Genomic DNA, 22825 nt, shown 5'->3' on the forward strand with positions numbered 1-22825 from the left:
GAACATAAATATGTTTGAAGGCTAGCTTCCAGCTTCATCAAGGTGGTATTCAGTTTTCTAGACCACTCCTAGGTTGGCCAACTGCTTTAACCCCAACAGCATAATTAAGAATTCCTTCATTTCAGGAGTTCTTTCTATCGTTTTGCAGCTAGGGCTGAATAACTAGCTTCCTCTATAGTAGGGTCCTGAAAATTTGGCCCCTCAAGATGGAATCTTTCTCCTTTAGGGACTTTGTCTTGTATGTGCTACCAGTCAGCTCATGAAAACAGAAATATCTATAGAGGCCCTTGAAGTGCTTGTGAGCGAGTTTAGCCTATCCAGAAGGAAAATCCAAAAAGGTGGTAATTTGTTTGCTGCTCACACAGTTTCACTCAAGGAGTAATTTATCTATTTGTGATTGTACTTGTAAACTGGATGTCTAAATAATATCTTCACATAAATAAATTGCTCACACACTACTTGGAATGGTCTGAATTCATTGTATCAGTTCTCAGCATGTTTATGAGAGTAAGGAAGTGATACCCCCAGCCTATGCCTAATCTATAAACAGGGCTTTGGAATTTAGGTTTTAATCAATCAACACTGATAAAATACCCCCTCCCTCTAATGCAAAAAATGTAAAATAGGTGTTTATTGGATAAACATGGAATAAACACCACTTCACATAGCACTGTCTCTCCCCTCCCCTGATTTATCTTGTGTCCTCCACTCAGTTTTTGTGCCATTACTGCTCTGATGACTTCTAAGTGATACGATCTTAACTATCTGAGTCCACTGGAAAAGGTCTCTAGCAATAGTACATGTAGTGCAAAAACAACGATAAATATCGATTTTGTGGTACCCTCTAAGAACACTTAGGGATAGATATTCAGCCAGCAGCATTGAGTGTGTTTTCTAGCCTCGGTGGTGTTATCCCTGGATATTCAATACCGAGCCATGTCCGGGCACTGGCACTGAATATTTGGGTTTATGTGACCTGTTCTTATGTGGTTGTGCAATATTCAGCACTTAACTTCTGAAGCGACCCCACATATATATATATATTTATTTATTTATTACATTTATATCCCACATTTTCCCACCTATTTCTAGGCTCAATTTGGCTTACATAGTACTGGAGAGGCATTACAGACTCCGGTGTAAACAAATACAAAGTGATGTGGTAAGATAAAGTTCACGTGGCACAGCCACACTAGGGAATCGTACAACGGAAGAGTTGTGTTATGTCCATTATGTTATTTAGTTTTGTTGTGTTGCAGAGATCAGGCATTTATGTTGGATCGGTAGGGTATGCCTTTTTAAACAGGTTAGTTTTTAGTGTCTTCCGGAAGTTTAGGTGGTCGTTCGTAGTTTTCAAGGCTTTTGGTAATGCGTTCCACAGTTGTGTGCTTATGTAGGAAAAACTGGATGCATAAGTTGATTTGTATTTGAGTCCTTTGCAGCTTGGGAAGTGCAGATTTAGGTACGTTCGTGTTGATTCGGATGTGTTTCTAGTTGGTAGGTCGATCAAGTCTGTCATGTATCCCGGAGCGTCACCGTAGATAATTTTGTGAACCAGAGTGCAGATTTTGAAAGTAATGCGTTCTTTGATTGGGAGCCAGTGTAGTTTTTCGCGAAGCAGTTTTGCACTTTATATAGGACTGTGTTTATGTGGTCCAATTTGTCTGCTTAACTTAGGTGGTTAAATTCTATTCTATTCCAGCTTTTCTATCCTGCTAATTTCCCTCAAAGAATCAAAGCAGGTTACAGCAAATCAAGCTATACACAGACATTGTATCATACTTCTAGATATTTCTTCTACAGAAAAGTTTTCAAAGATTTCCTAAACAGATAATAATCTGAAATACCCCTAAGTTGAGTGGAGATGGAATGCCATAATTTAACTGCAAAATAACTGAAAGAACTGTCAACAAAAATGTTTAAATTTAATCTTATTCACCGAAGGACAAGCTAAATGCAAAGAATAGTGTCTGCGGGTAGATCGACTTAATGATGTATAATGTAACAGAGCAATATGGTCCAGTGGGCTGTTATCATAAAGGATCTTAAAAACTAGGCAAACAGTCTTAAAATCAGCCCTAGCAGCAAAAAGCAGTCAATGAAGTTCTTTAAACAAAACATGTGCCGATTTCGACCCACAAAATAGACAACTTTCAGTTTAGAGGTCTGCTGAAATTCAGTGTATAGCTCAATAGGAGTGGCCTAGTGGTTAGGGTGGTGGACTTTGGTCCTGGGGAACTGAGTTCGATTCCCACTTCAGGCACACGCAGCTCCTTGTGACTCTGGGCAAGTCACTTAACCCTCCATTGCCCCAGGTACAAATAAGTACCTATATACAATATGTAAGCCGCATTGAGCCTGCCATGAGTGGGAAAGCGCGGGGTACAAATGTAACAAAAATAAAATAGATACTATGGAGATTCTACATTGAATGTTGCTATTCCACTAGGAACATTCCATGTAGAAGGCTGCGCATGCTTCTGTTTCTGTGAGTCTGATGTCCTGCACACACTTCCTTTAGGAAGCCGTCCAAACCTTTTTAAAACTCTGCTAAGCTAACCGCCTTTACCACATTCTCTGGCAACGAATTCCAGAGTTTAATTACACGTTGAGTGAAGAAACATTTACTACATTGTAGCTTCATTGCATGCCCCATAGTCCTAGTAGTTTTAGAAAGCGTAAACAGATACTTCACATCTACCCGTTCAACTCCACTCATTATTTTATAGACCTCTATCATATCGCCCCTTAGCCGCCTTTTTTCCAAGCTGAAGAGCCCTAGCCTCTTTAGTCTTTCTTCATAGGGATGTCGTCCCATCCCCTTTATCATTATCGTCGCCCTTCTCTGCACCTTTTCTAATTCTACTATATCTTTTTTAAGATGCGGTGACCAGAATTGAACACAATATTCGAGGTGCGGTCGCACCATGGAGCAATACAAAGGCAGTGCCTGCTAGATTCTATCTGTTAATGCTGTGGTACAAAGTTTTTAAAACTACGTGGAAAAGACTATGGAGATTAGTTGATAAAATTTGTTTTTTGTATTTTTATTTTGCCTAACACTAACCTACAATTCCTCCTTTAAACCCCAATCTTTAAGTTCCCAAAGCACAAAGCAAAATACCGTTCACTTATCAGAGAAATGTCCTCTTCTCTCGAAACTTCTCAGAAAGAAAGTTCAGTGGGACCTTTCCTCTTTATATAGTTTTGAATCTAAAGGGCCTTTTTTAAACATGCTCTTTGAAGCTGACTCAGCAACCTATGCAAGTATTCTACTTCCCCACACCTTAATCAACACTTAATTGAGGTCGCTGGATGAGCTACCTCTCCAGAAGCCAAGGAACAGAAAATACTGCCTTTTAGAACAAGAGGTTTTGGCTGTTTCGTTTCTACCTCTAGAAAAGGTTTCAGTTTAAAACTATTGGAAAAATGCCTATTTCTAGAAAAAATTTCAGTTTAAAACTATGGGGAAAGAGTTTGCACACCATGGCAACTAGTTAATGATGCTTGCTTCTCTCTCTCGCTCTCTCTCTTTTTATTCCCCCCCTCAATACTAAACTAGGTCCTGCTTGCTTTTCCCTCTCTCTCTCTCTGTCTTTTTAGTCCCCCTTAATACTAAACTAGATCCTGCAGTGCTTGCTAGATTCTATCTGTTAATGCTGTGGTACAAAGTTTTTAAAACTAAGTGGAAAAGTCTATGGAGATTAGTTGATAACATTTGCTTTTTATATTTTTATTTTGCCTAACACTAACCTACAATTCCTCCTTTAAACCCCAATCTTTAAGTTCCCAAAGCACAAAGCAAAATAACGTTCACTTACCAAAGAAATGTCCTCTTCTCTCGGAACTTCTCAGAAAGTGGGCCACGCACCTTATGAGATTTAGATGCTTAGGGTTATAGAATAGCATGCAAGCAGATGTGTGTGCAAATCCAAATTAGTGCCAATTAATTCATCCTTGATAGCTTGTTAACTAATTTAGGGGGTTGTTTAATAAAGCTTATCTTGAATTTTCTGCAGCAGGGCCGATAGGAATAAAATGGGTCCTGCTGCAGATAACTCGAGCTAAGCTTTAGTAAACAGGGGGGTTAGTTGCGTGTGCATCTTGGGCCCATGCCGAAATTTCAGTGCCATATATAGAATTTGGGGAAATATGTCTGAGCTTAGTATGAGAAAAGGAGCTCAACAGCTTTAATCTATCTATGATTCCAATGTGGAATACTTACAGGCTGATGATGCCACTGGACTAATAGTTGGCAAGAATACCAATAAAATCATAGGTACCAGTTCTATGAGTACACTGTGTGCATGAGCATCGCAAATATTGAGCAAATTATTCCATGGTGTCTGGGGAAGGGTCATTCTGTTATTTTGACACATCCAATCATTTTAGAAAAGTTGCCTTTGGCTGTTGATAATCCTTCCACTTTGAAATGCAAGATCCAAAGAGCAGGCCCTGTTGCAAGAAAGCCTAGGAGGTTGTTCAACTTTGGAGCTATCTATTGTACAAGAACTTGGATTCCATGAGTTAGTTCTTTCCAGAGTTTTCTTAGAATACAGTCTGTTTTAGTAGGATCATTTATTTCTCCAGAAGGTCCTGGGTACTGATGGAGTGCACAGTTTCAAAACTGACCCATTGCACTGCCACTAAACCAATGCACTGGCCTTCATCCATGCCAAAATATTATGACAGATTAAAACTAGCAACCAGCCAAGCTGTGAAGTATTCCATTATATTTTCATTTTAAAATAAGGCAACAAGATATGGCTCATGGGTTTATAATCCTGCCACTGATGGAAAAACATATGAGACTTTGAATTGGAGACACAAGTTTAGGTGTAAAAAATGTTTTGTCTTTTGCAAAGCTTCATTTCACTGTACATTTTGTTTAGCATGACAAGAGTGCTACAAATGGTGGGTGTGGATTGCTTTACTTCCAACAACAATCCTATAAAGTGGTTGGGACCACCTAGTTGCTCCCTGTATTAGCAAGCTACTGCAGTGCTTCAAGGCTGGTACAAAGATATTAGCTGCTTTAGGTGGACCTTCAGCCTCATAGGTGCCCCATATAAGGCTGATCTCTCCCACAGCTAACTTCCTCAAGCAAATTATTTTGGCTTTATTTACCCCAAGCTGCAGGGCATGACAATTTAGTCAGCAGCACCAAAGTTCTGCTATGCTGTCCTTTGTTGTTGTTGCAACTCACTCTTGCCTCCAGTCAGCCATTCTACTTACTGTCCTCCCATTTTTCTCTAGCCTTTCCAGATGCCTCTCCTGAGTGATTCTGTAGTTTACCTTATCTTATGATCTCAGGTCATTGAGGAAAGTAGCCTCTGTTCCCTTTGAGCAGTGCACATTTATATTCTTGTCCCAGCCCTTCCTACTGTTTTATCCCTCCCCAGTCTTCCTTCTGTTCAGATATCGCAATCTTTCCTTCCCATGTTTCCCTACTGTGAGAGAGTGTTAGACATTGTGTTGATCAAGACAATTTTAGATTAATAGTATAATCTCTGTTTCCACCACAACTTGATTATTGTAAGCTACTTTATGTAGGATGTGGTGTTGATGCTCGAAAAAAACTACAGACACTACAAAATGGCGGCTAGGTTAATTTTTTTCTGTGTCAAAGTATGATAGGGTTACCCTGCTATATGTCAATCTGCACTGGTTCCTAGTGGAGGCTAGAGCAATTTTTAAGTTATGAACTTTTATCTTCCTCGTTATCTATGGTGAGGCTCCAGATTAAATGAATAATATAACCTTATTACCCAATCATAATAGATTAAGAATAGCCAGATGATGTTCAGAATTTATATATCCTAGTCCTAAGAAAATTGTTTATAAGTCTGTTTTTATTGAAACTTTTCAGTTTCAGGCAGCTAGATGTTGGAACTCATTACCCACAAAGCTTAGAAAGATTGTTCATTATGGTTTATATCATAAATCGCTCAAAGCTTTTTTGTTTGTGAAATTTGTATTGTCTGATATATAAATTCTGTTTTAATGACAGTCAGGTTTTGTTGTTCCTGAGTTTACCCAGCTCTTGGGGGCCCTTTTACTAAGCTGCATAGGTGCCTATGCCCAGCTACCACGTGGGCAGTAATTTCATTTTTTACATGCACCCACTACATGCGCCGGAAAAATTCTGGCATGTGGTGCTAACTAGGCAGTAATCGGCATTGTACGTGTGCTGATGATTACTGCCCAGTTAACGCATGAGACCTTACCGCTAAGTCAATGGGTGGTGGTATGGTCTCAGGCCCAAAATGGATGAGCGCCAATTTTCATTTTGCTACATGTCCGTTTTCAGACAAAAAAAGGCCTTTTTTCAAGTGTGCTGATAAGTGAACCTGCGCGCATCCAATACACGTGTCTACACCAGCACAGGCCACTTTTCAGCGCACCTTAGTAAAAGGACCCTTTGATTTGTAAACCGCATTGAACTTCGTCGGGGATATTTGCAGGATATAAGAAATGAGGTATGGTAACGCATTGTTGTATTTTATCTTGCTTTCCTGACATTTCAGACTATCAAATAAATTGAACTTGAACATGAATCATTGTGCCAAACCCATTGAAGTTGAGGGACTGGGGCCTCTGGGGATGGGAAGAGGGTAGAAAAGGGCGTGATCACTTTGAGCATTGATTCAACCCAATATGGCTGATGGACCACACTGGCATTGATGTGATGGCATCATCTTAGCAGCTCCTAAACCCCACTTCCCATCAGTGGTGCTCTACTGGTCCAGTGTTGCTAACAGCTGGTGCTGCATGCTGAATGTTTCAATCACGGTTGCTCCGGCGTTGCACAGGTGATGAGAAGTAGCATGGGCTACACAGCCTGCATGTGCAGCAGCATAGGAGAACAGGAATTAAGGTGCCTAGTGTGCAGGTGCTGTTTTGACAAGCTGCTGCAGCTATGTATGTTGGGCAAAGTTGGACATGTCTTGGAAGCAAGATTAGAAGGTGGAGTCACCCAAACCTCATATTTGCATCACTGTTCATCTGCCATGTTGTTCGTACCATGGGATTTGGGGCTGGTACAACAGCTGCTGCAGTGCCACTGTGCCTTCCCGTTTGTGTTGGGCAGATATACTGTGATTCCTCTTCCACTCAGTCTGAGCCTGGTAAGGAACAGAATTATGTGCAGAGACAGTAGAGACAAGGTTCAAAAAGGAAGGAAAGGGAGGAGGGACAACATGGCTGGTAGGAGGAGAAAAGGCTCAGGAAGGGCTAGGATTTCAATTATCATAGTGGTGTCAGGGACAGGAGGGGGCAAGGGAAAATTAAACTGTTCAAGTGGAAGGAGGGAAGAATAGGTTGGGGGACATTATGGCTCTGAGGGACAAGAGGACCCAGAGGGCATGAAGCTGCATGTTAGGGAGGAGGACCCAAAGGAGCATCATGGCAGTCACAGAGAAGGGGGGGGGGCCTATGTGGCTGAGTGTCAGAGGGACACTGACCTTATTTTTGCATGATTTCAGATAATTATGGACTTAGACCAAGAAACAAACCCCCACCACCCCAAAGATCTTAACTCTCCCCTCCCTACTCTGCCCCACCCTATTTTAGCCCCACCCCACTTCAGCCTCCCCAAATAGCAGTCACTGACTCCCTATATTCAACATTGCATTCCCTTTGAGATTTCAATATTTAAACTCAACAATCATGATCACCCCAGCACCAGCCCTCCCAGCATGATCCTGTAAGAGGACCTGTTTCAATTGTATTTTTCCATTTAAATTTTAATTCATATGTATATACATAAAAAAGCAATTTGCATAAGCCATAGACCTGGTTAAATTGCTGTTAGAAAATTGCCTGCCTCCTTATGGGTAAAAAATACGGGTTGATGCTCTTTGAGGCTGTATTGCTGTCAGGTTCTTATATTTTGCTTTGGCTGCAGCTGCCCTTTGCTACCACCAGAATCTGTGTCCTAAGCAGGCATTTCTATTAAGGGGCATTCAGACGTAGGTGACACAATGCACCATGAGAAGTGTCCAGATTCTGTTATAGAATACTAGCATAAGCCTGAATCAGTGCACCTAAATGTAGACATGCCTACTTATGCCAGGTCTATGTCAAGCGTAAATGGGTGAATCCACAGGATTCTAGACATTAGAACATAAGAATAGCCATACTGGGTCAGACCAATGGTCCATCAAGCCCAGTATCCTGTTTCCAACAGTGGCCAATCCAGGACACAAGTACCTGGCAGAAACCCAATTAGTAGCAACATTCCATTCTACCAATTCCAGGGCAAGCAGTGGCTTCCCCCGTGTTCATCTGTTACGTCTGTGCTTTCCTCGCCCTCTGGTGGCCAGTACAGGTAGCTGCTATGGACCATCACCCGTTCCAGATTTTAGCTGAGTCCGATCCGGATCTTCCAGGCTGCCAGGTTTGCTTGCTTGGATTGAGCCTGCACAGCCACCATAGCTTCCTGGTGATTGCTGCAGCTGAGTCTTTCCTGTCTGGGCTTATTAGCCATTTTGAAACTCTCTGGCTTTGCCTTGGCATTGCGTCTTAGGCCCTGGTCATGGGTGCTTGTGCACTTCTGCCTGAGAGACTTTGTCTGGACCTGTTTCTGTGTTTGCTGGTTTCCTGCCTTTTGAACCTTGCCTGATCCTGGACTTTGCTTTGCTTGCCGCCTGCCTTTTGAACCTTTGCCTGGACCTGGACTTTGTTTAGCTTGCCGCCTGCCTTTTGAACCTTTGCCTGGACCTGTCTTCTGCTTGCTGGCTGACCGCCAGAGACCTAGCCTGGATTTGCCGGTACATCTGTTCTGCCTTGCTTCTGGTGTGGGGTGGTTTTGCCTGCCACTGCTGCTCCTCGGCAGTGGCCCAAGGGCTCACAAACCCAGTTCCTGTTTAGTGAATGTGACAGAATGCCAAGGCCATGAGCTTGGCAAGATCATCACTCCAGCGGGGTTTCCAGCCTATGATTTTTCCCCCGGTTGGCAATATGGCTTGCCGCCCAGGTTTAACTCCTAGTTCCAGTTTGTATGCCGGTCCCACCACTGTGACTGCTCTTAGTAGTTTTATAACGCTCCAGAGTTATCAGGATAAACTGTTTTTTGATCCTGCCTTGAAGAATACTCCTGAGGCCTCAGCGGAGAGGAAGCGTATCTGGCAGCTTGGGCTTGTGGTAAACCCCGTTTCTGCTATTGATCCTTCTATCACACTCCTCGACTACCCCTGCAGACTTCTCGGGGATCCAGCCCTAAGGGATACTCCTGAAGCCGACGGTGAAAGAGAGCGTCTTAGAAGTCCCGAGTTTTTGGCTATCCAGCGGGCTTTTTACCAGTCTAGGTCCAGCCAAGCTGCTGAGTCCATGCTGAGTTCCAGCCAAGCCGCTGAGTCCATGCTAAATTCCAGTTCCAGCCAAGTTCTGAGTCCTGTCCAAGTGACGCGTCTAACCGAGGCTCCAATTCCAGTTCAAGTAACGCTTCCAGTTAAGCCGCCGAGTCTAGTCCGAGGGAAGTTTTCGATTGAGCCTCTGATTCCTGCTCAAGTGGCACATCTGGCTGAGCCTCCAGTCCTCGTTCAAGTGGCACGACCAGTGAAACCCCTGAGGCCAGCTCGGGGTGTGATTCTGATGGAGCCTCCGAGACCTATTCAAGTGGCACTCCAGGTCGAGCCTCCGGTCCTAGACCAAGGGACCTATCCAATCAAGCCTCTGAGTCCAGTTCGAGGGGTGCTTCTAACCGAACTCCGATTCCTGCCCGAGGGGTACTTCAATCCAAGCCGCCACTTCCAGTCCAGGTGGTGCTTCCGGTCAAGCCCCGGAGTCCTGTTCAAGTGGCACTCCTAGCCATGCCTTTGCTGAGTTCGAGTTCCAGCCAAGATGTTTCTGAGCCTGCACTGAGTTCCAGCCAAGTGACGGAGTCTGCTCTGAGTTCCAGCCAAGATGTTTCTGAGCCTGCCCTGAGTTCCAGCCAAGAGGTTCCAGAGTCTGCGCTGAATCCCAGCCAAGTGCCTGAGCCTGCTCTGAGTTCCAGTCAACTGCCTGAGTCTGTTTTGAATCCCAACTCAGAGGATGCTGAGTCTGTTCCAAGTTTGAGCTTCAGCCCTGCTGTTCCGGAGTCTGCTCCGAGGTGGAGTTCCAGCTCAGCTGTTCCTGAGTCCACTCCGAGGTTGAGTTACAGCCTGAGTCTGCTTTGAGGTCCAGTCCTGAGAGCGGTCCGAGGGTCAGCTTTGATACCTGTCTGGATGTCAGTCTTGACTCTGGTTCCAGCTTCAGCCAAGTTACCCCTGGTCATGCTTTGAGGCTCCTCCGTAGATTCCACCATTGCTACCCGTGGAGACCTGAATTTCCCGTGGAGGTAGGGGGGGTCATGAGGAGGAGCTACTGTTACGTCTGTGCTTTCCTCGCCCTCTGGTGTCCAGTACAGGTGGCTGCTATGGACCATCACCCATTCCAGATTTTAGCTGAGTCCGGTCTGGATCTTCCAGGCTGCCAGGTTTGCTTGCTTGGATTGAGCCTGCACAGCCACCATAGCTTCCTGGTGATTGCTGCAGCTGAGTCTTTCCTGTCTGGGCTTATTAGCCATTTTGAAACTCTCTGGCTTTGCCTTGGCATTGCGTCTTAGGCCCTGGTCGTGGGTGCTTGTGCACTTCTGCCTGAGAGACTTTGTCTGGACCTGTTTCTGTGTTTGCTGGTTTCCTGCCTTTTGAACCTTGCCTGATCCTGGACTTTGCTTTGCTTGCCACCTGCCTTTTGAACCTTTGCCTGGACCTGGACTTTGTTTTTGCTTGCAGCCTGCCTTTGAAACTTTGCCTGGACCTGGACTTTGTTTTTGCTTGCAGCCTGCCTTTTGAACCTTTGCCTGGACCTGGACTTTGTTTTGCTTGCCGCCTGCCTTTTGAACCTTTGCCTGGACCTGTCTTCTGCTTGCTGGCTGACCGCCAGAGACCTAGCCTGGATTTGCCGGTACGTCTGTTCTGCCTTGCTTCTGGTGTGGGGTGGTTTTGCCTGCCACTGCTGCTCCTCGGCAGTGGCCCAAGGGCTCACAAACCCAGTTCCTGTTTAGTGAACGTGACATCATCTCAATAACAGACTATGGACTTTTCCTCCAGAAAATTATCCAAACCTTTTTTTAAACCAGATACACTAACCGCTGATATCACATCCTCTGGCAATGAGTTCCAGAGCTTAACTATTCATTGAGGTGCTCATGATCAGAAGTCGACGTGAGTGCGCAAGCCCATTATCGCCGTTTTTGCGCATGCTTTTAACAACGTGGGATGATCAACGTGGTTACCGCCATAAACTGCAAGCGTGCCAGGCACTTGCGCACAGGACATTTAAATGTAGTCAATCTCATGTAAATGAGGTCATTTTGCATTCCTCCCAGATGATCGAAAACTAGCACCTCTTGAACAGAGTTGTTGAACGGCGCTATGCCGAAAAACAGCACCGCAGAATAACAAGGTCCTAGGTGGCGTTCTGATGTGGAGCAGGTCCCATCAGAACAACAACAAAAAAAAGGTCATTTATTCTATAAAGCTTATGCTCCTAAATTTATGAGCATAATTTATGCTTCTAAATTATGAGCATACTCTATGGTCCAAAATAGATTATGCTCTTAATTTAGAAGCATAAATTTAGGAACATAAATTATAGAATTGGGTCCTGAGTGCATAAGAGAGAGACCCACCTGTGTTTCATCCTGCTCCACCCACATGTATGCCCCCCCCCCCCCCTTGCAATTGCATGCTATCTGCACCTTGATAGAATAGCATTTAGGGCACTTTTTGCTGTATTTACATGCACAAGACACGTGTAACTGCAGGCACATGATTATAGACTGCCTTTCATGTGACCATTTAGCCTGCCAAATTCTTAAGCCAGCCCTGTGAGTTTCTTGCTAGTAAACTAACTCAATCTCTCTGCCACATTCACCACAAATCAGCTTCATATGAGCCACCAGCTGTTTGCCTTCTCGTTTGTGTTACTTTAAGATTTTGCCAGTGGATGTAGCTCTTGAGTCACTGATTTCTCATGCTTGTTAACTGTTGCTGCCTTAAGCAGGGACACTGTATTAATGACCCACTTATACAGTGCTAAAACTAACAAAAGGCTGGAGATTTCAAACAATCCTGATATTGGAGGCATGCTTCAAAACGTAAAGGACAGCGGTGTTTCAGACAGAGGCTGAATGTTAATCTTTCAATTGCTATTCAGGTAATATGTTAAATCATACCTCTAGGATTTCTATTTGATTTATTTATTTCCACTTGATATACTGTCATATGGCCTGTACTAGGCTACTCTGATTGCATTTGTTAATAGTATCTGCACATGTGTGAAATGTACCATGTGCATGTATTATATGTGTGTGTGTCCCGTACATAATAGTTGTGTTAAAAAGTTGTTGTGGAACAAAATAAATAAATGAAACTCCATGTGACATCACTGGACACATCTACAATGTGGTTGTCACCTTTTTTTCCCTGGCATGTGTAGAACATCGACGCTTACCGCAAGACTGATCTGCACATGTACTAGGCACATTCTCTACCGAGCCGCTTGCAGAATTTCCGTGCATCTGATTTGCATGCGATTTCCTTTGAACCTCGGTCGCTGTTTCAAAATTGGTAAGTTCAACAGTGGATATAAACACACGCGGTATTTAACGGCAATGTTTGAGCATCTGGGCCCATGTGACATCACTTGTGATCTACTTGGAACCCTTCCCCCGGTCTGTGACAAGGATGAGGCAAAAAAGATAACTGTAGCCCATATGAGTGAACATGTGCACAAGGAAAAAAAGCTGTGCTGTGTCAGCATGTAATAAAATACTTCTGGTTTCTTTTATGAGTCAAGACTTAGCAGTCATCAAATTCTTACATTGTAACATGTTACAAATAAATTGCAAGTGTCCTCTGCAGTAAGCTGTTAATTGATAGTCAGTGGGTCAGGGTGACTCGCTAGATGAAATGCCGTGCCTTCATCTTTGGACCTACTGCTCTAGTCCAGATGGAGGTCTTTAATACTTGTCAAAATGAAAGTCAGAAATCAACATCACTAATTTGATATTCAATCCACTAATTCTGCAGTTTTTGCATTTCCTAGCAATCCAGGAAACATACTGCACTGATACAGTCTTCTCTCCCTTGTTTGTGCTGCCTCCATATTTCTGCTTTCTTAATCCAGTTAAAATAATTATTTTATGACAGTCAAAATCATAGTACGGTAGCCCATATTGATAACTTTCCCCCTTAGTCTTTTGTAATCTGCATTGAACTAAGATGGTAGTTACAGAATATAAGCTTTATTATTATTATTAAAAATGAGAGTTACCCATTTGGTCCGCCAATCCAAGGGAGAAAGGTGCAGAGATCCAAGCATTTGTAAAACAGGTACAAGGGTCCTTAGGGAGTCAGGAGCCCAAGCACAGTGTAGTATAGTAACTAAGGGGTCCTTTCACCAAGACACAGGAAAACGGCCCTGCAGTAGCGGCAGAGGCCATTTTCCCCTTGTGCCAGGGTCTTTTTACCGCAGAGGGTAAAAAGCCTCTAAAAAAATGGTAATGCGGTCAGATTATTCTTACCACATAGCCATGCGGGGGAGCACTTACTGCCACCCATTGAGGTGGCAGTAAGGGCTCTCAGAGTAATCCGGTGGTAGCTGGGCAGCACATGGCAATGCCTGATTACCAGAAGGTTAGCGCTGTGCTATAAAATAAAAAAAAATTCCAGTGCACCGAAAATGGTGCACACTCAAGAACTACCGCCAGCCCAACGTGGCCACCAGCGCTAGTTCTCGAGTGTGCACCATTTTTGGTGCACTGGGTTGGCGGTTGTTCTGGGTTAGCATGCAGTAAACCGCATTGGACTTACCAACGCTTTGTAAAATGGCCCCTAAGTAAATGTAACTAGTTACTAGTAAAAGTTTTATTACTTTTACTTGTAAAGAAGTACAGGATAACACTTTACTTTTACTGAAGTAATAATTTCACCAAAAGTTTTCTACTTTTACTCAGTTACATCTGAAGCTTGCAGTTAAAAGTAAAAAGTAAAAGTGGCAGAGAGACCTAAATGATGATTCCTCAGTAAATCAAATGAAACATCAAAACCTGGAACAGGATTTTGCTGTTGTAAACCTTGTCACGCAAACAGTGGATCGTCTCATCTTAAATGTTGCTGTTTAGTGAATATAACCTATAAGAACAGTGGAGCTGCCTGCGTTTGTTGAACTGGTTAGTGGCCTCCAGCCAAACAGAACAGTGATGAGTTGGGTCACTTTAAAGTGGAGATGAATCTAAAGCTTGTAGCAATTTTAAGTGAATAGACATATGTCTCTACCACAACAGACTGCACGTCATCCCATGGGAAATTTTATATTGGGGTAATTATTGACTGGATTGATAAGAGTCTTTAGGGAGGAAGTCTGCTTGTCTGGCCTTAAGACTGAAGGGTTCCCACACATTTGATGCTTTTGTATCAATTTTTGAAGATATTCAAAGTTTGCCATTAGATGAAATATTATTAGAACAACAGACGATTCCAACTTTGTGAAAGCCTTCTTTGTAATAGGATAGCATGACGATGATACTAAAGATAAAGATGAAGATGCAAGTGATGAATTAGACAGCACTTCTTTTAATGCAGATGATACTGACAATAAATGATGATAATGTATTTTTTGCTATATGGAAGTCAAGTGTTTCAGAGATTCCCTTGATCATAACCTGTAGACCTAGGCAGAAGACATCAATAATACTGCAACCTGGCCTGATTTGATGGAACTTTTTATCAGGCTGAAAAATCCACTTTCTGCTAGTGCAGTTGTTAAACACCTTTTCAGCTGTACTGGATTAATGACTCACAAGCACACTCGCATTTTCAAAAATTCAGTTTTACTAAAAGCAAAGTGGATTGAATTGTAGAGCAATAAAGTTGATGGGATAAAAATGTTAATAATAGTTGCATTCATTGTAGTTGTGGTACTTTTACTTTTTACTCAAAAAGTATTATATTAAGAAATAACTTTGTTACTTTTACTTAAGTACATTTTTTAATGCATTCTTCACTGCACTTTTTACTTTTACTTAAGCATTAAAATATACATTTATTTTACTTTTACTTAAGTACTTTGGCCAACAATGCCCAAGCATCAGTCCAGAGAATGAGAGAGGGAGGTATGTATGCAAGGATCCGAATCCTGCATGTCCATCTGTATCATTTTTCTTTGGAGATTGCATATGAAGACTTTTACATTTGCAGCTTGTTGCATCTGTGACCCAGGTTCAGTAACTGATCTACTCAGAGTTTGATTTTTTTTTCCATAATGATCAGCCAGATGTAATGCAAGCCTTCACCTCAGCATACAGTGCTCAGGAATTTTCCAGTTGCATCACTGCTGGAGCGGGCTTCGAGGCCAACCCCTAGTAGTTGGGAATTAGGTCCAGTGCTGGGCAGACGTCTATGGTCTGTGCTCCAAAATTGGCAGGGAGAGATGGACCTAAAGTACACCAGCATTTAATCATGAAGAAGTGGAACTTGTGCAGAGTGCTAAATTCAACTCTGACCACCTTGTTAAGCAGACTGGATGGACCATGCAGGTCTTTACCTGCTGACATTTACTATGTTACTATCAGGCTTATTTTCGAAAGAGAAGGGCGCCCATCTTCCAACGCAAATCGGGAGATTGGCATCCTTCTCTCAGGGTCGCCCAAATCGGCATAATCGAAAGCCGATTTTGGGCATCCTCAACTGCTTTCTGTCACGGGGACGACCAAAGTTCACGGGGGCATGTCGGAAACATAGCAAAGGCAGGACTGCGGCATGCTTATCACATGGGCGTCGTCAGCCGATAATGGAAAAAGATGGTCGTCCCTGACGAGCACTTGGCCGACTTTACTTGGTCCATTTTTTCTTGTGACCAAGCCTCAAAAAGGTGCCCAAACTGACCAGATGACCACCGGAGGGAATCGGGGATGACCTCCCCTTACTCCCCCAGGGGTCACCAATCTCCTCCCACCCTAAAAAAAATTAAAAAAACATTTTTTGCCAGCCTCTATGCCAGCCTGAAGTGTCATACCCAGCTCCATGACAGCAGTATGTAGGTCCCTGGAGCAGTTTAGTGGGTGCAGTGCACTTCAGGCAGGCGGACCCAGACCTATCCCCCCCTACCTGTTACACTTGTGTTGGTAAATGTGAGCCCTCCAAAACCCACCCGAAACCCACTGTACCCACATGTAGGTGCCCCCCTTCACCCCTTAGGGCTATGGTAGTGGTGTACAGTTGTGGGGAATGGGTTTTTTTTGGGGGGGTTGGGGGGCTCAGCACCCAAGGTAAGGGAGCTATGCACCTGGGAGCAATTTGTGAAGTCCACTGCAGTGCCTCCTAGGGTGCCCGATTGGTGTCCTGGCATGTCAGGGGGACCAGTGCACTACGAATTATGGCTCCTCCCATGACCAAAGGGCTTGGATTTGGTCGTTTTTGAGATGGGCATCCTCGATTTCCATTATGGCCAAAAACCGGGGATGACCATCTCTAAGGTCGACCATCTCAACATTTAGGTCGCCCATCTCTAAGGTCGACCTAAATGTTGAGATTTGGGCGTCCCCAACCATATTATCGAAATGAAAGATGGATGCCCATCTTGTTTTGATAATACGGGTTTCCCCGCCCCTTCACGGGTCCGTCCTATGAGGATGCTCTCATGAAAACTTGGGTGCCCCATTCGATTATGCCTCTCCACGGCACTCATTTTCAAAGAACATGGACATCTCAAACTGGCAAACAAAAACCCATGTCCATCTGCCAAAAACGTCCGAATTGTGATTTTGGTGCCTAACTTTAGGCAATCTATTGAGAATTACACCCTAAGGGGGCAATTCTGTAACATAGGTGCTAACATTTATGTGCCCATTACATACATACATACATACATATTTAGAATAATGGTATTTAAACACGTATGCGCACACATACCTGTGTAATTGCCAAAATTCCATCTAAGTGCTATTCTGCAAATACCTGTTAAACTTATATAGGGCTAGATTCTATATGTGACACCTGAAAAATTGGCACCAAAAATATTTCTGCCTAGGCATATTCTGTAAACCACGCCTAGATTTAGGTGTAGTTTATAGAATACACTGAGCTGGTTTATAGAATATGCCTAGCGGCCATGCCTGTGCCTAACTTTAGGTGTGTCCATTTATGCCAAGTAAATCGTAGTGCATGACAAACACAGAAGAAAACTAACCTCCGCACTGGGGAACCAAAGTACAAAGTCACAGCGAAGGAGACAAGGAAGGTGATTCCCAAAACAAACTTCTACTGGACTTGAAAAAGTTCACAGCAAAAGTTTATTGAAACAAACTGGCGTGTTTCGGCCGATCAGGCCTGCCTCAGGAGTCTCTGTGTGTAGTTGCTACAATAATTACAGGAAGATGACAAAGTCTTCTGAAGATGTGAAGCTACCAAACTCTCAAAAAGCTGTGGTAAGATAAAATTTCTTCTCTCTGGTGTGCACTGTCAAAACAAGATGAGCAACTACACACAGGGACTCCTGAAGTAAAACGTGGTGTGAATACTGATGCCAAAGTTAGGCATGGAGCAGGTGTATTCTATAACTGCCCGTGTAGATTTTCAGAATGCCCTTGGTCCACCCATTCCATGCCCATGGTCACCCCCCTTTTTGGCAGCACACATTAGAGTTTACGAGCACCACTTTACAGAATATGCCTAGCAAGCAGTGGCGTAGGAAGGGGGGGGGGCGGTGGGGCGGTCCACCCTGGGTTCACGCTGCTGGGGGGGTGTCGGCTCCGCTGGTTCCCTGCTCCCTCTGGCCCGGAACAGGTTATTTCCTATTCCAGGGCAGAGAGAGCAGGGAACCAGCGGAGCCGACGCAGCTCCCAGCGACATCCACTTGGGGCGGTACGGAACTCCCGCCCGTCCCTCGCCGGTGGCAATCAGCATTTTGCTGACCGCCACTGGCGTTAAATGTAGAAATCCAGTGCCGGGCCATGTCTGGGCACTGGCATTGAAGTTCCTGATTTCTAGAGCTGGTTAAGTGTGATATTTAGCACTTAATCGGCTATGGGGCACTGCATAAAGGTAGGATTAGCTCTTATGTGGTTCTATTTATGCAATTAATCTGGCCAGTCTTCGGCACTTAACTAGCCAAGTGCTGACTCCGCCCCTGAAACACTCCCAAAATAGCCAGTTTTAAGTTTGGCCCTAACTGGTTATTTTCAGCAGTGCTAACCATTGAAACTTTGCGGTTAGCCCTGAATATGCAATTTAACCAGCCAGGAGCCGTTTCTGGCCAGTTAAATCACTTTGCATATTGACCTCCTAGGTACTAACACACCAGCTCTATGGCTGGCCTAAGTGCTTGGGAATAACTGTTAAACACATAGGAGCCGACTTTGTGGGTGCTGTGGGTGCTTGAGCACCCCCAATATTGAGAAAATTCCTTGTATGTATCCAGGGAGGGGTTATTTCCATTGGGCTTAGCACCCCCAATAATTACGAAAAGTTGGCTCCTATGGTTAAACATATATTACAATGACAATTTATTCATTTATATTCCACCTATTAGCTAGGCAGATTCCATAAAAATATATATAATCATAAAATCAACAACCATAATCATCAGAAAACTAATAAAACAGAACAAACACTAAAACCCAGTGCTGTTTCATAGTTATGCTAGTATTCTATGAAGAAAAGTAGGCACTTACATTCCTTTATAGAAAAAATTTCTACTAGGTGCCCTGTTATAGAATTGCTCTTTACAAATATTTGCAGTGACAAAAGAGGGCACACTTGTATGTGATGCATGTGTAGGCCTATTCTTGGGTGGAGTGAGGGCAGAGCTGCAAAGTATGCACATTCCTTTATAAAATACACACAATTGCCCTGATTGCACATGGGTGCAGTTATACAATTTCTGCTGGTATTTAATAAATACACATACAGTGGTGGAAATAAGTATTTGATCCCTTGCTGATTTTGTAAGTTTGCCCACTGACAAAGACATGAGCAGCCCATAATTGAAGGGTAGGTTATTGGTAACAGTGAGAGATAGCACATCACAAATTAAATCCGGAAAATCACATTGTGGAAAGTATATGAATTTATTTGCATTCTGCAGAGGGAAATAAGTATTTAATCCCTCTGGCAAACAAGACCTAATACTTGGTGGCAAAACCCTTGTTGGCAAGCACAGCGGTCAGACGTCTTCTGTAGTTGATGATGAGGTTTGCACACATGTCAGGAGGAATTTTGGTCCACTCCTCTTTGCAGATCATCTCTAAATCATTAAGAGTTCCTGGCTGTCGCTTGGCAACTCGCAGCTTCAGCTCCCTCCATAAGTTTTCAATGGGATTAAGGTCTGGTGACTGGCTAGGCCACTCCATGACCCTAATGTGCTTCTTCCTGAGCCACTCCTTTGTTGCCTTGGCTGTATGTTTTGGGTCATTGTCGTGCTGGAAGACCCAGCCACGACCCATTTTTAAGGCCCTGGCGGAGGGAAGGAGGTTGTCACTCAGAATTGTACGGTACATGGCCCCATCCATTCTCCCATTGATGCGGTGAAGTAGTCCTGTGCCCTTAGCAGAGAAACACCCCCAAAACATAACATTTCCACCTCCATGCTTGACAGTGGGGACGGTGTTCTTTGGGTCATAGGCAGCATTTCTCTTCCTCCAAACACGGCGAGTTGAGTTCATGCCAAAGAGCTCAATTTTTGTCTCATCTGACCACAGCACCTTCTTCCAATCACTCTCGGCATCATCCAGGTGTTCACTGGCAAACTTCAGATGGGCCGTCACATGTGCCTTCCGGAGCAGGGGGACCTTGCGGGCACTGCAGGATTGCAATCCGTTATGTCGTAATGTGTTACCAATGGTTTTCGTGGTGACAGTGGTCCCAGCTGCCTTGAGATCATTGACAAGTTCCCCCCTTGTAGTTGTAGGCTGATTTCTAACCTTCCTCATGATCAAGGATACCCCACGAGGTGAGATTTTGCGTGGAGCCCCAGATCTTTGTCGATTGACAGTCATTTTGTACTTCTTCCATTTTCTTACTATGGCACCAACAGTTGTCTCCTTCTCGCCCAGCGTCTTACTGATGGTTTTGTAGCACATTCCAGCCTTGTGCAGGTGTATGATCTTGTCCCTGACATCCTTAGACAGCTCCTTGCTCTTGGCCATTTTGTAGAGGTTAGAGTCTGACTGATTCACTGAGTCTGTGGACAGGTGTCTTTCATACAGGTGACCATTGCCGACAGCTGTCTGTCATGCAGGTAACGAGTTGATTTGGAGCATCTACCTGGTCTGTAGGGGCCAGATCTCTTACTGGTTGGTGGGGGATCAAATACTTATTTCCCTCTGCAGAATGCAAATAAATTCATATACTTTCCACAATGTGATTTTCCGGATTTAATTTGTGATGTGCTATCTCTCACTGTTACCAATAACCTACCCTTCAATTATGGGCTGCTCATGTCTTTGTCAGTGGGCAAACTTACAAAATCAGCAAGGGATCAAATACTTATTTCCACCACTGTAGATGCCTATCAGCCTTTATAAAATACTCCACAGGAGTGGAAGTAGCCAACCACAATCTTCAAAGTGATCAAAACACGTTTATTATTCAATATATGAAAATGCTGACAGACTGAACCCAAGACAGGCCGTGTTTTGACTCCTAAGCTTTCGTCAGGCATTCTTATAAGCCAGCAATGTAATCATAAATGCAGATAATAAATACAATATCAAGGTTAAGATGATTTGCTCTGCAAGCTCCAATAGGCAGCAAAAAAGATCAAAGAGACGCCTACTTTGCCAAATTGCTTGTAGGCGTCTCTTTGATATTTTTTGCTAGGCACCAAATGAAAGAACCTGAAATAAGTGGCTCATAGATCTTGTTGCCTAAGTAAGCTTTAGACACGTGGGAGTCACAGCTTAGATAACTGAGAGTCACCTTTCTTTTCACATGATTTTACCATTGTTAGTTGTGTCAACGCCTGGAAACAACTCCGAAGGAAGTATAAATATACTATAAAACAAACCAAAAGACAATACTACAAAACTGAAATCGGACCAAATTACAAGGACACACACAAACTCTTCCAACTCATGAATAAACTATTAGACACAACCCCAGTCACCAATAACAGCACAGACACACCAGGAACTGACGATTTGGCGAAATACTTCAAGGAGAAAATCATACAACTGCGACTCAAAATACCTGTCAGTCCAACCGATTACACTACACTCCTGGAGTGCCTAGACCCGGACCCTGGAGTCTACCCAGCAGATAGGATCTGGACTGAATTCGCAATACTACCGGAAGATCTTATTTCACAAACACTTAAAAGATTCGCCAAATCTCACTGCAAACTAGATATATGCCCAAACAACCTCATGAAGTCGGCCCCCAAACAATTCATAACAGACTTAACAAACCACGTGAACTTCATGCTACAAAATGGACTCTTCCCTAGGGAAAAGGGTAACATTTTACTCACCCCCATACCCAAGGATACGATGAAAAATGCTAGCGAACTAACGAATTACAGACCAGTAGCATCCATTCCCTTGATCACCAAAATAACAGAAGGAATGGTGACCAAACAACTCACGGAGTATCTACACAAATTCTCAATACTACACGATTCCCAGTCAGGATTCCGTTCTAATCACAATACAGAAACCGTACTAGTTACGCTCATGACCAGATTCAAACAACTGATAGCAAACGGCAATAATATACTACTGCTACAATTCGACATGTCAAGCGCATTTGACATGGTTGACCATGAAATTCTATTACACATCCTCGAATACTTTGGAATCGGAGGCAACATTCTCAAATGGTTTAGGGGGTTCCTAACTAAACGCTCATATCAAGTGACATCAAATTCGACTACATCAGCTACATGGACACCTGAATGCGGAGTCCCACAGGGATCCCCCCTCTCACCGACCATATTCAACCTAATGATGACACCATTGGCCAAACTACTATCGAATCAGAATCTAAACCCTTACATATACGCTGATGATGTAACGATCTTTATCCCATTCAAACAAAACCTAAGGGAAATCTCTAATGAAATCAACCAAAGCCTACACATCATGAATTCATGGGCAGATGCATTCCAGCTGAAACTAAATGCAGAAAAAACCCAATGCCTAATACTCACCTCGCAATACAATAAGAATAAATTTACCACCATCAACACACCCAAACTAAGTTTACCAGTTTCAGATACCCTAAAAATTCTTGGAGTTACCATTGACCGACACCTAACGCTTGAGAATCATGCGAGCAACATAACCAAAAAGATGTTCCATTCAATGTGGAAACTAAAAAGAATAAGACCATTTTTTCCAAGGAACATCTTCCGCAACCTGGTACAATCATTGGTACTCAGTCACTTGGACTACTGTAATTCACTCTACGCCGGCTGTAAAGAGCAAATACTCAAAAAACTCCAGACAGCTCAAAACACGGCAGCCAGACTAATATTCGGCAAATCAAAATACGAAAGTGCAAAACCCTTACAAGAAAAACTACACTGGCTCCCACTCAAAGAACGCATCACGTTTAAACTCTGTACTTTAGTCCATAAAATCATCCATGGTGACGCCCCAGCCTACATGTCAGACCTAATAGAACTTCCACCCAGGAACACAAAAAAATCTTCTCGCACTTTCCTCAACCTTCACCCACCAAATTGCAAAGGCCTGAAATACAAATTAATGCACGCATCTACCTTCTCCTATATGAGCACGCAGCTCTGGAACGCGTTGCCACGCAACTTGAGAACTGTCTATGAACTGGCAAACTTCCGC

Source organism: Microcaecilia unicolor, chromosome 4 (assembly GCF_901765095.1).
Source record: "Microcaecilia unicolor chromosome 4, aMicUni1.1, whole genome shotgun sequence".
Taxonomy (NCBI): Eukaryota; Metazoa; Chordata; class Amphibia; order Gymnophiona; family Siphonopidae; genus Microcaecilia; species Microcaecilia unicolor.